The sequence below is a fragment of the Polyergus mexicanus genome, unplaced genomic scaffold (genome assembly GCF_030449975.1).
Source record: "Polyergus mexicanus isolate NDT 795.1 unplaced genomic scaffold, iyPolMexi1.0 SCAF_11, whole genome shotgun sequence".
Taxonomy (NCBI): Eukaryota; Metazoa; Arthropoda; class Insecta; order Hymenoptera; family Formicidae; genus Polyergus; species Polyergus mexicanus.
In genome coordinates, this window is record NW_027223331.1 from 4915458 (window position 1) to 4927668 (window position 12211).

The following is a 12211-nucleotide window of genomic DNA, read 5'->3' on the forward strand; positions in this document are numbered from 1 at the left end:
AAGCAGTGGTATCAACGCAGAGTACTTACAAATTATTTCTCTATTAAGTATATTCCGTTCTTATCTATACCTTGTATAGATATCTATTTCATCTTCATAAGGAGATAAATTTGAAATTATTCGCAATACGTCATTATAATCTATCCGAGAAACACGCAGTCTTCTCTATTAAACAATTTCGAATTTAGATATTTATAGCTCGGAGCGGTTGCCGCGTCGCGAGAAGAAAAAAAGAGGGAGACAGAAAAGAGAAGAAACGCGTCCCGTTTCGTCTTTATCCGCAAGTTTCGCGAGCTCTCGGGCATAAATCGCCGATCGACGTAGCGGCGTTTCTATTCGAGTGCTTCGCGGTCGCGTGCAATCCGACGGTGCGACAACTACCCTCGGCAAATCGCGGGGGTTGATAAAAGGCGGATAGGTAGGTAGGAAGGTAGCGAGAAGTCTCCTTTAGGGAAGTCGCACCGTACATTCTCCCGGATAGATGGTTCCCGTGCGTGGCATACTTATATTTAAATATAATTAAAGTTTTACATACGGGGGAGAGGGGGGGGAAGGACTTTTACGCTCTGCTTCGGCTAATCCAATGTCGAAACTCCGGAACGCCGCCCTGGAAAACGTGCTCCGAGCAAAGTCGACAGCTCGAGAAGGAGGCTGCGTCGAAGCTCTCATAGCTTGAAGATTATATTCGTACTACCATTTCGCGATATTGTCGAAACGATGCAGTATTTCTTAATAAAGGACTCATGGATTTGTAACAGCGGCGTGTATGCTCTCTTAATTATCCTCCGCTCTCTCTCTCTCTCCGCTCCTTTTCTCACTTTGTCTCGAGACTCCATTTGTTGTTACGCGCTACGAGTACAATATTATAAATTTTGTTCGATCGCATTTCTTCTCGGGATGTAAACGCAATGTGTTTAATTCGCTATAAACGCAAGTATAACATGGCTGATTTTATCACAATTAATATTCAAACTGATCAACTCTAATTTGTAATAAATTAAATTTTAATAAATGTATCGTGAAAAATTATTAAACGCGATAAATATTTCTTCTGGCTGAAAAGAAGAATTATTTTCTGCATCAATTTTATGTCATTATTCTATATCATTATTCTACGTATCAAGATTATCTCGTTAAGTCTGGATTAACCGATTTCTTCTTTCAGAATGATAAATATTTTCTATATTGCGATCGAGTTAAAAGATTATTGCCATAGACGACGTGGAAATTTTGCAGGTCAATTTGAAAACGGCGTTTTCCGCCATTAAAAAAGTCATTAACAATTAACGCGGGCAAAATCCACGAAAGCGGACGCGCGCGAGCTTTTAAAAAGCAATTTACGCTCCCAGATATTATTTTCTCATGGCTATTGCTGAATGCGCAGACTCTGCCGCGGCTCGTTTTCAGACTCCGATGAGCAGTTACCAGAATTCAGAATTTACTCGTATAACGAGATATAAGCCAGGGAGAGGAGAGGTCTCTCAATTAATTCCGCGGCCGCTACAGTTAGCGGGCTAACCCAACTTCTCTAAACGAGCTCCCAGGGCTTCGTGCACATGGTGACAGCAAATATGAAGATAAGTCGTTCATTAACACGAAGAGAACATTTAGCGGAAAATGTGAGAATTTTGTTAGCGTAATGAGAGCCCGGCTTTCACGGCGACGCGAGAACGAGGAAGAGGAAGATACCCAAGATATTCACTAATCAGCGCATGTACCCTACTTCGCCGATTATCTCTCCACGGTAAGTACGTATAACTATGCGTAGAAGTACATATGTGTGCGTGTTGCGTGCTCCGTGACTATGTAAGTGTGATTGTGCTCGCGCACGTGCGTTACGCATTCATACGGGTATCAGCCGTGAAACATGCATGTACATTGCGAAGGAAGAGATAAAAGTAAATCTAAGCGTTCGGTCTCTTCTTTCTCTCTCTCTCTCTCTCTCTCTCTCTCTCTCTCTCTCTCTCTTGGAGAAGATTACGCGAATTCATCGCTCAACGCTGCGAAGATATCGCGTAACGTTGAGAATCTTCGCCGTACACGGTATATAATATCAGGTAATTATGCATATTAAAACCCGACCCCCGCAGGATAGTAATGTTGATATATATGTTGTCAAGATCATGACCCTGATCAACATTCCGAAGGTTTTAGCTGGCGATCGTTGTTTATTCAAAAGTTATTAACATATAAACTTTGAGAAGTATAACACGTAATTTTCGAACAACATGTATAAAAGAATAGTAAGTTTGACCTTGACATAACGAGACTCGTGTTGTAAAGTATATGCGTGGACGCAGTGGGTTCCGCCCCCGCTCCGGGGAGCTCCACTTCCGGAAGATATAACCTAACTCAAACCAAATTTTAGTTTTAAATTAGAAATAGGTTTGGGTCAGGTTATATCTTCTGGTAATGGAGTCTCCCTCTGTAGGGGGGGGGAGGGGGGAGGGAAGCGAAATCCATTGCGCTATGCATACACTTTTTCACCCACACAAGAATTGTGGGGTGAACCTTGCTTTGCTTTATAAAGTATATGCGTGGACACAGGGGGTTCCGCCTCTCTTCCTCTACGGGGGGAGGCTCCACTTCCGGAAGATATAACCTAATCCAAACCAAATTTTAGTTTTAAATCAGAAATAGGTTTGGATTAGGTTATATCTTCCGGAAGTGGAGCCCCTCGTTGGGGGGGGGGGGACGAAAACCCTTACGTCTACGCATACACTTTCCCATCCACACAACGATTATAGGATGGACCTCGTTTTGCTTTGTAAAGTGTATGCGTGGACACAGTGGGTTCCGCCCCCGCTCCGAGGAGCTCCACTTTCGGAAGATATAACCTAACCCAAACCAAATTTTAGTTTTAAATTAGAAATAGGTTTGGGTTAGGTTATATCTTCTGGTAATGGAGCCCCCCTCTGTAGGGGGGGGGGGGGGAGCGAAATCCATTGCGCTATGCATACACCTTTTCACCCATACAAGAATTGTGGGGTGAACCTTGCTTTGCTTTATAAAGTATATGCGTGGACACAATGGATTCCGCCCCCCTTCCTCTACGGGGGGAGGCTCCACTTCCGGAAGATATAACCTAATCCAAACCAAATTTTAGTTTTAAATTAGAACTAGGTTTGGATTAGGTTATATCTTCCGGAAGTTGAGTCCTTCTGAAGGGGGGGGGGCGAGGGGGGACGGAATCTCCTGTGTCCATGCATAGATTTTACAAAGCAAAGCGAGATCCACACGACTTTCATTATGTCAAGATCACTATTCTTTTATACATGTTCGAAAATTATGTTGTATACTTCTCAAACTTTATTTGTTAATAACTTTTGAATAAACAACGACCGCCGGCTAAAATCTTCGGAATGTTGATCATGGACCTTGACAATATATGTCAACATCACTATCCTGCGGGGGTCTTAATATGCATAATTACTTAGATACAAAGCTTACATCAGTACATAAATAATGAATGTGTTACATTTACATCAATGTTTTGCATATCAAAGTGGGGTTTATTATTTTAAATACGCTATTCTTGTAATTTATTAAAAAAAGAAATCTGTCTTTGTCAGAGAATTATACTCGATAATATTACGAATGCACATTATTTTATACGAATTTTCTCTATAATATAAACAGGGTGTTTACTCTTTGGAAAAATCTAGAAAACTTGAAATTCTTAGGGATTTTGTTTTTATCTTGAAAAATCAGGGAATTCTTATGGAATTTTATTTGAAATCGGAAAATTGTTTTAAAAATTCTCTCTTTGATCATTTTGTTCTTATAGGGGAAAGTAGGGTAAAACCGAGTATTTCTTTGGATTTGTCTTCCTACAAAAATATCAGAAAGTAAAAAAAATTTACTGACCGTTAGTAGTATTTAGTGGACCTCAAACTATGAAAAAATAAGGTTAGTTGCCGAAAAAAAAAATTGATTACCAAGAATAACAAGATTCTTTGGAGAAGTCAAAACATCCAGTTTTGCCCGATTGGGTAACCATTTGAAAAGATGTAAAAAGCCGTGCAATTATGAAATCTAGATTTATTTTAATCAAAATACAATACAAAGATGTATTTTATTGATAAAAATCATAAATAAAGATATCCTCTTGTTCTATATTGCTGCAGGACCATCTTATTTAATTTTTTAACTTTAGGGGGTCTTTAAAAGCTTTTTTTTAGTCGTTTCTTTTTCTGAGTGATAGTTTTTGTTTCCAACTCCTTTTTGTAGGAAGACAAAGTCAGGATAACAGTTTTTCCTCTTTTCATTACATGAGGTGTGTAGGTGTCCGGTTTTGTCCCAACACAAGGAAAATAACAATCATGGCGGCTTGATATTCCGGGTACAAAGTGACGATCAAAATTAGCGATATACTTTCTAATATGTACAGAATGCAATGCTGCATTTAACGAAGTAGATGCTCTGTGTAGAAAAAATTCATAATGACTCGATTGTCCCGATATCGATCTTTTTTTGCCTGAAAATTTTGAACTTCTCTTAAAAAAAGGAATATCGTGTGCACATGGATACAGTTCATCTCAAAATAATGTTGGTTTGGCCCGATTTGACCCGCTTACCCGGTTTTATTCTACTCTTCCCTATTGCAAGCATCGGCAATCTGATTGGCCAATGATCGTGAATTAAATGTTTCAAATATATTGTGAATATATATTTCTCTTTTTGATTATATGTTTATCGTCATAGCGAAAATTACTGAATACACAATACTGACTACATATTTTTTATTATAATTCTTACAATTAATGATAGAAAATGAAAATGTTATGCAAATGAAAAATGCTTATCTTACAAAATTCATTCAGCTCTCTTCAATACATTTTCAAATTTAATATTTAAAAATTTAAATTTTTCCTTTGTATAAAAAGCATTAAAATACGCACACCAAAAAAAACTTATTTTAAAAAATTCCGTCTAAAAATTCTCTAATTTTATTTGGAATTTTGATGAAATTATATGAAAAATTTGGAAATTTTTTTACAAGCTTTGGATAGACACTTTAATAAAGTTTAATTTTTGCAAAAATTAATGCGATGCTGTATTAGTTACATTGATACCCGCGGCGTATACCATAAATAAAACTTATCGATACGTAAAATAAAATTATACGAATCCGCTTCATCAACATGCAACTCTAATCGCATCCCAATGCGTCGCTCGCTTTTTCGTATTCCGTCCGACAGCGCGAGATCCCTTTATAAGGGAATTTGCTTCTTTACTTAATTCTTCTAATTCGAAGACTAGAGTGTCATGACCTTTCCTTGATTCCCGGCCATTTCCCATATTTCTTCCGTCCCGCTGCCTGCCCTTGGGGCTCGGGGGAGGCTTGGCCGGGGCTTCCTCTGACGGCGGAAAAGTATTGTCGCAGTTAAGGCGACTGCGCTCGCGGCATACAAATAACGTAGTTTTCATAGCATTGTCCCAACATCGCTAACAATGAACGAAAAGCTCGCGTCGTTATCATCCGCGCACGACCGGATAAATAAATACAACATCGCCCGAGACCGAGACGGGGAAGAGCGCGATTTTTATTAGAGATACGCTCTAGCCGCAATCTAAACGGCCGCGCACGTACGCACCGATATCGGGATTATGGCCCGGATTTATCGCCTATATTCTATAAATTTCAAATATATGTTTTATGAAAAAATTCCGCAAGAACTGAAATTGCTGGATTGAATCGCAGATTTTTTTCTCGCTTTCAGAGATATTTATATATGTATATATATATATACAGGGTGTCCCATTTTTAAAGTTCCACCCTCATAACTTTTCAGAATCAACGTTTGAAAGAAAACAATTCCGATAAAAGTTGTAGGGAACAAAGGAGGCTATCTAATAGTGACTTTAGATTTGACATTAAATGTCATTTTCAAGATCATTTGAAGATCAACTTCCCTTTTTGAAATGGAACTTCCTATTTTTCATTACATATTCTTGTAGCTTATCTCGAGAGCTTTCCAAAACACTGTAATAAAGTATTTTTTTATTAAGTACTTTTTGAGTTATTTTATATTTTAATCTGACATATTTTGATATAAAAAATAAAATATTTTACGAGATATTTCATTTTTAAAAAGTACTTACCAAAAACATACTTTGTTATAATGTTTTGGAAAGCTCTCGAGATAAGCTACAAGAATATGTAATGAAAAATAGGGAGTTCCATTTAAAAAACGGAAGTTGACCTTCAAATGACCTCGAAAATGACCTTTAATGTCAAATCCAAGGTCACTATTAGATAGCCCCCTTTGTTCCCCACAACTTTCATCGGAGTCGTTTTCCTTCAAACGTTGATTCTGAAAAGTTATGAGGGTGGAACTTTTAAAATGGGACACCCTGTATATATAAATGTACATACATACTCTTGATTGATTCATGGATATATTCAGGATTGGGAAGTAACGCGTTACTTGTAACGCCGTTACCGTTATAGTTTTTTTTTTTTTTTTTTTTTTTTAACGAATTGGTAACGCCGTTACTTTTTTTTCGCTAATGAGTAACGATTTTAACAATTACTTTTATCGTTACTTTGTTTTTGACTTAATGGCTCTCAACGCGTTACGCATGATAAGAATGCCGTAGCCAATCAATCATCTGCTTATATTAAAGCCGCAAAGATGTCATCTAAATGATGATATCGTGGAGCGTCAACTTCTCTTAAAAACAAATAAAATACAATATTTTAGTAAAATTTATTTGATAATGGAAAGATAGTGATTTCTTTAAAGAGATTCAGAATTTATATTATTAATTAACAATTTATATTATTATATAGTTTATGGTTTATAACTATTATAAATTAATAAAAAAGAAGTATAAGAATGTAAACTCAATATTTCTATATTAATATTAAGAATTTATGTATTATATAATATATTATAAACAAAGTAACGGAAATAGTAATGACTTGTTAATTTTTTACGATAACGGTAACGAGTTATTTTTTTAAATCGGTAACGAGTTACTTTTCGGAAAGAGTAATGGTAACGGTAACGAGTTACTTTTTTAAAGTAACGTTCCCAATTCTGGATATATTTAACCGATAGTGACGACGAAATGGCGGGATTAATAAGACACGAGCGAGTATCCGGCATTAAATATCGGATTAAGCGCTTTATTCATTCTGTCGTCGAATCATTAATTATTAAATATAATAGTAAAAGATTTAACGGGATATAATTAATGCTCACACAGATAGAGGTTTGCTACGTTAAAATGGCAACGCTAACCAATCGACAACGATGTACAACGAGCATCGAGCGACGAGAGCTTGACGGCAAACGTTGCACCGATTTCATGCAACACGTGCATCTTGTATGCGCGCGTTACACTGGAGCAAAAGCGGATATTTCGGTACGCTCGTCGAGTACGCGTTGCTACACACATCGCCATTTCCTGGCCGGCCATTGAAGTACAGGAGCAACAGTCATCCGGTCGATGAGCGTCATTGAACGCGGAGGACGCGGAACCATCAAAGCCACGCAAAATAGGAACGATAATGACAATATTGTTTCGCACAATGCTCGTCTATAGCTTTTAACTTGATTCTAAATCCTATCTCGCTAGAAATCCATCAAATAACAATTATCGTAGTTAAAGTCTTAATAAACGAATTTTTGAGCTTTTAATTATATCAATTTAATACACTTATGTTTATATTTATTCCATGTCTTTTCTTTTTAACTTTAACCTCTTACGTTACAGTTATTATCCATCGATGATTATTAAAGTTTATTTTAACATGAAATTATATTCTTGAAATAATAATTGATTTTATATAGTTTGGATATATACAAAATGATTGACAGGTTAAAAGTTTGGGAACATTGACAATGTTAAGTTATAATTATAATTTTGTTTGGGAAAGAAAGGGAACATTTTGCCCGAGTAAAGAAAGAAGTTTATTTTCTTCGAAAAATTTAGAGCCGCGTTCTCCCGCGTTTGACACGGGTATTTTATCACGATATAAGGCGATGACAGGGAAGGTGAAGGACGACAGCGCCCGAGAGAAGGCTGGACCGAATTTAATTTAAAACTTGAATTCCGCCGTAAGATTACAGAGACAGGAGACGGGTTAAGGCCCGGTAATTAATTAGCGAAAATTACTTATGGGTAACTTGACAAAAGTTGGCGGTTACCGCATCGCGGGATCGCCACCCCGGGACCGACCACTGTCTATACGCAAACTCATTATAACGGAATCTCCAATAATCTCTGAACGTCATTCGAGTCGGCCTGCATCGCGGCAACGGGTTATCGTGTTAACGCCTGGTATCGATCGTCGCTCGGTTGCAGGGTATAAAGTAGCCTCTGATACGTGTGTCGGTGAAGCGTGTATTACATATATGCATATGCGAGTATCTATCTCCCCCCCTTCCCCCATTTATCGCACTGAGAAAGTCGATGCGTACACGAGCGCCGAGATTACTCTCCTCTCCTCCCTGCCAATCCCAACGGTCGATGGTCCTCCCTCTTTGAAATAGACAGCTTTATGATCGGCTTTTGTTGTCCCCGTCGCGTTTTATGGTAGCGCGAAGAACGGGGTGCAAGTGTAACCCGTTGTAATTGCCATCGAAGCTGTTCGGGACCGGTCCGCATTTACATTTTGGGCGGATAGCGAGGGACGATCGCGTAACTTGAAAAGAATCACTGTTTGAGCTTCGATCATCGGTGTGGAACCATATCAAGGACTTGTTTTTCTTATCGTTAGCGCATGTCGAATATTCGCGATATGTAATTCGAATATTTACCGATATGTAATTTGAAGAAACTTTGAACTACTTTGCTTGAAAGAAACAGAGTACGGAGAATTATTATTTAGAGCGTTAAAATATTTTTTACAACTATATAAATATATATATATATATATATAAAAAAAAAGATATATATTTTTTCCGTCCAATACCTGTGAATTTTATGGTATTTATTAAATCTCTTTTAGCTATTGACTCGAGAAATATTGTTATTTTTTATACAGATACGTTATCGTATAATATAAGAGTAAATTTATAATATATTAAAAAATAATAAAATATAATAAAAAAAATTTATGTGTATTATATAATTATAATATATAAATATATAATGTAATTATACGTATATTACTTACTTTTCAAGAATTTTTATTTCTGAGATTATTTAAAACCATCTGACGTGGTCGGGTGTAAAATTCACGGCGAATAATTAATAGTTTAGTAATTAATTATTATGTGATTTTTCTTATATCACAGGCGTCATGCTACCACTTTCTACCCTGCGGCAAAAAAGTTGCGCACATGGCTTGTAGCACATCCGCTATAATGCGTTAATTAACTCGGCTTAAAGCTCGTCTTGCGTCTTTACGTTATCCTATAAAAGTCAATGTGCACAGATTTACTTTTAATGACAAGCCCTTCATGAATCATCCAACGCGCGAGAAAGATGTGAATCACGTAACCAGTGTACTCACAATAATAATCTGTATAAAATAATAACAAGGACGAAGCTGTTCTTTACTTTGAACATGATTAACGTTCCAATCGAACAAACTAATAAATAGTTGTAAAATTAAATAAAAAGTAATAAATGTTTGTAAAAATAAAAGATACTTCGTCTCCTTCGTTTTATATTAATGTAATATTATATTATATACAAGAAAATAACACAATGTGGGAAAATATGTACTCGAGTGCACGGTACATATGCAGCAAACAAATGCTAAAGCTACGTTCTTCATTGTCGAAGCAATCTTAATTTATCAGCCTTTATCACATCTGTTACGTCTCGTTGAATTATGAAAAATAATACTTCGCGCGCATCGCAATTATTTATGAGACAAATCAATTAGTGCCAAAAAAATTATTTAAAAAAATACATTGTAAATAATTTTCTTGAAAACAATTATCTTTTCATACTAATTGATTTGTCTCGTTATTCTGTACATAAAAGTATTACGGTAAGATTATCGAAAACTGAATATTTTACGAAATATTTTATTTTTTTATATCAAAATATGTCAGATTAAAGTATAAAATAATTTAAAAAGTACTTTATGAAAAAATACTTTATTATAGTGTTTTGGAAAGCTCTCGACATAAGCTATAAGAATATGCAATAAAAAATAGGGGGTTCCATTTAAGAAATTAAAGGTGTCCTTGATTTGACCTTAATGATGCCATCCAAGGTCAAACCAATGACACCATCTTATGTTCCCCTCAAAACCATACAATTTTTGTTGGAAACGTTTTTCTCTAAAATGCTTAGTTTTTGAAAGAAAAGGGGTGTACGTGTGGTCTAGGACACCCTGTATATTCAAATGGCCGTATTGGGGATTGCTCCGGTTATCAATAATCAAAAAATATTACGTTCGATCGATCCCCCCGTTGCTTGCTTTGAATAAGGAACGCATCGTCGTCGTCACCGTCGTCTTTACAACGAGAATCCGAAGCTTGGGCGTTTTCAATATCTCCGCGATAGGTTCCTTCGTACAAAGTAACTCTATACCTCCTCCGTATTGCGCCTTTAGTACGAAGATGGATATCGGAAGACGTCGCGCGGTGAGATGCTCGCAATATGGCTTCGGATTCCTGCGAAATTTTTGCCGAAATGCACGCTGCTCCACGCATCCACGCCGCCTCGGCTGTCGAAAGTATCTTTTTTATCAGGCTCTGTCTCGTTATATGTAGTTATATTTTTTTCATTTCAGAAATACTTGGGTCTAAATTATATTTTCTAAAAAGCAATAATTTTTGAAATTAATATTCTCAAGAAAATTATATTGTTCAACACCAATTTGCCTTAAGTTTTACCAAATCATTTCTGATAGTTTTTTAGCGCTGATTACAGATCTGGCTGTAAAAATGGCGTATCACATCAAGTTTTTGAGAAAACTTCAGTCAAAGTTGCTAAAATACGAGTTTTTGATACTTTTGCGTGAATTGAATATCTTCCGATGGGGACGTGCTACAGACGGCAGCGATAGCTCAAAATAAAGCTCAGAACTTATACTTTATGATAAAAATACCAGAGGTCCCAGGCAGGAAAAATTTTCCTGAACAAAAGTGGTTGAAACATAAGAAATATCTATTGCAATGTTTTCCAGTCATACGTCTTCAATTGTCCGTTACTAAATTTTTTTTTAGTAACAGAAGTAACAAAAAACTACTCTAATTCTGTTCTTAACTGATAGCGATCACGAAAATCTATACATGCTCATGATTTGAATGATTTTTCAAAAATTTGATCCGCCATTTTGGATCTTCCATTTTTAATTTTAAAATTTTAATACGTAATTCGTGATGAGTGATCAGGCAAATGTATACATACCGACTTTCATGATTAGAATGATTTTAAAAAAATTTAGTAACAGACAATTGGAGACGTATGACTGGGGAACACTGCGACAGTTATTTCTTATGTTTCGACCACTTTTATTCAGGAAAACCTTCCCTGCCTGGCACTTGTGGCATTTTTATCATAAAGTATAAGTCTTGAGCTTTATTTTGAGCCATCGTTGCCGTCTGTAGCACGTCTCCATTGAAAGATATAACTCACGCCAAAGTATCAAAAAGGCCTATTTTAACAACTTTGAATGAGGATTTTTCAAAAACTTGATGCGATACACTATTTTTACAGCCAGATTCGTAATTAGTGATAAAAAATCTATCAGAAATGACTTGGTAGAACTTAAGGCAAAAAAAAGGGTAATTTTTTACTATAACGAATCCTGCTCCAATGACGTTGACCTTGACATATGTTGTCAAGGACATAATCCTGAGTAATTTTTCCTCATAACTTAATTAGCGGTCATTGTTTATTAAAAAGTTATTAACAAATAAAGTTTGAGAAATAAAACGTTATTTTTATATGAGTTTGTAATTTTCACGTAAGAAGCAAGATCCATTCGCATCAAGACGTTGTATAACTCAAATCAAATTTTCAGAAATAAGTTTGGGTTAGGTTATACCTTCCGGAAGTGGACCCCGCCCGTAGGAGTGGGGGGGGGCCCACTGCGTTAACGCGTACACTTTCCCATTCACACAACAATTGTCAGGGGAATCTCGCTTTGCGTTGTAAAGTACCTACAGAGTGGGCTTCACTTTTGGAAAATATAACCTAACCCAAACCTATTTCTAATATAAAGCTAAAATTTGATTCAAGTTACGTTATATAACTCAAATCAAATTTTCGTTTCGATTCTAACTTCAACTTT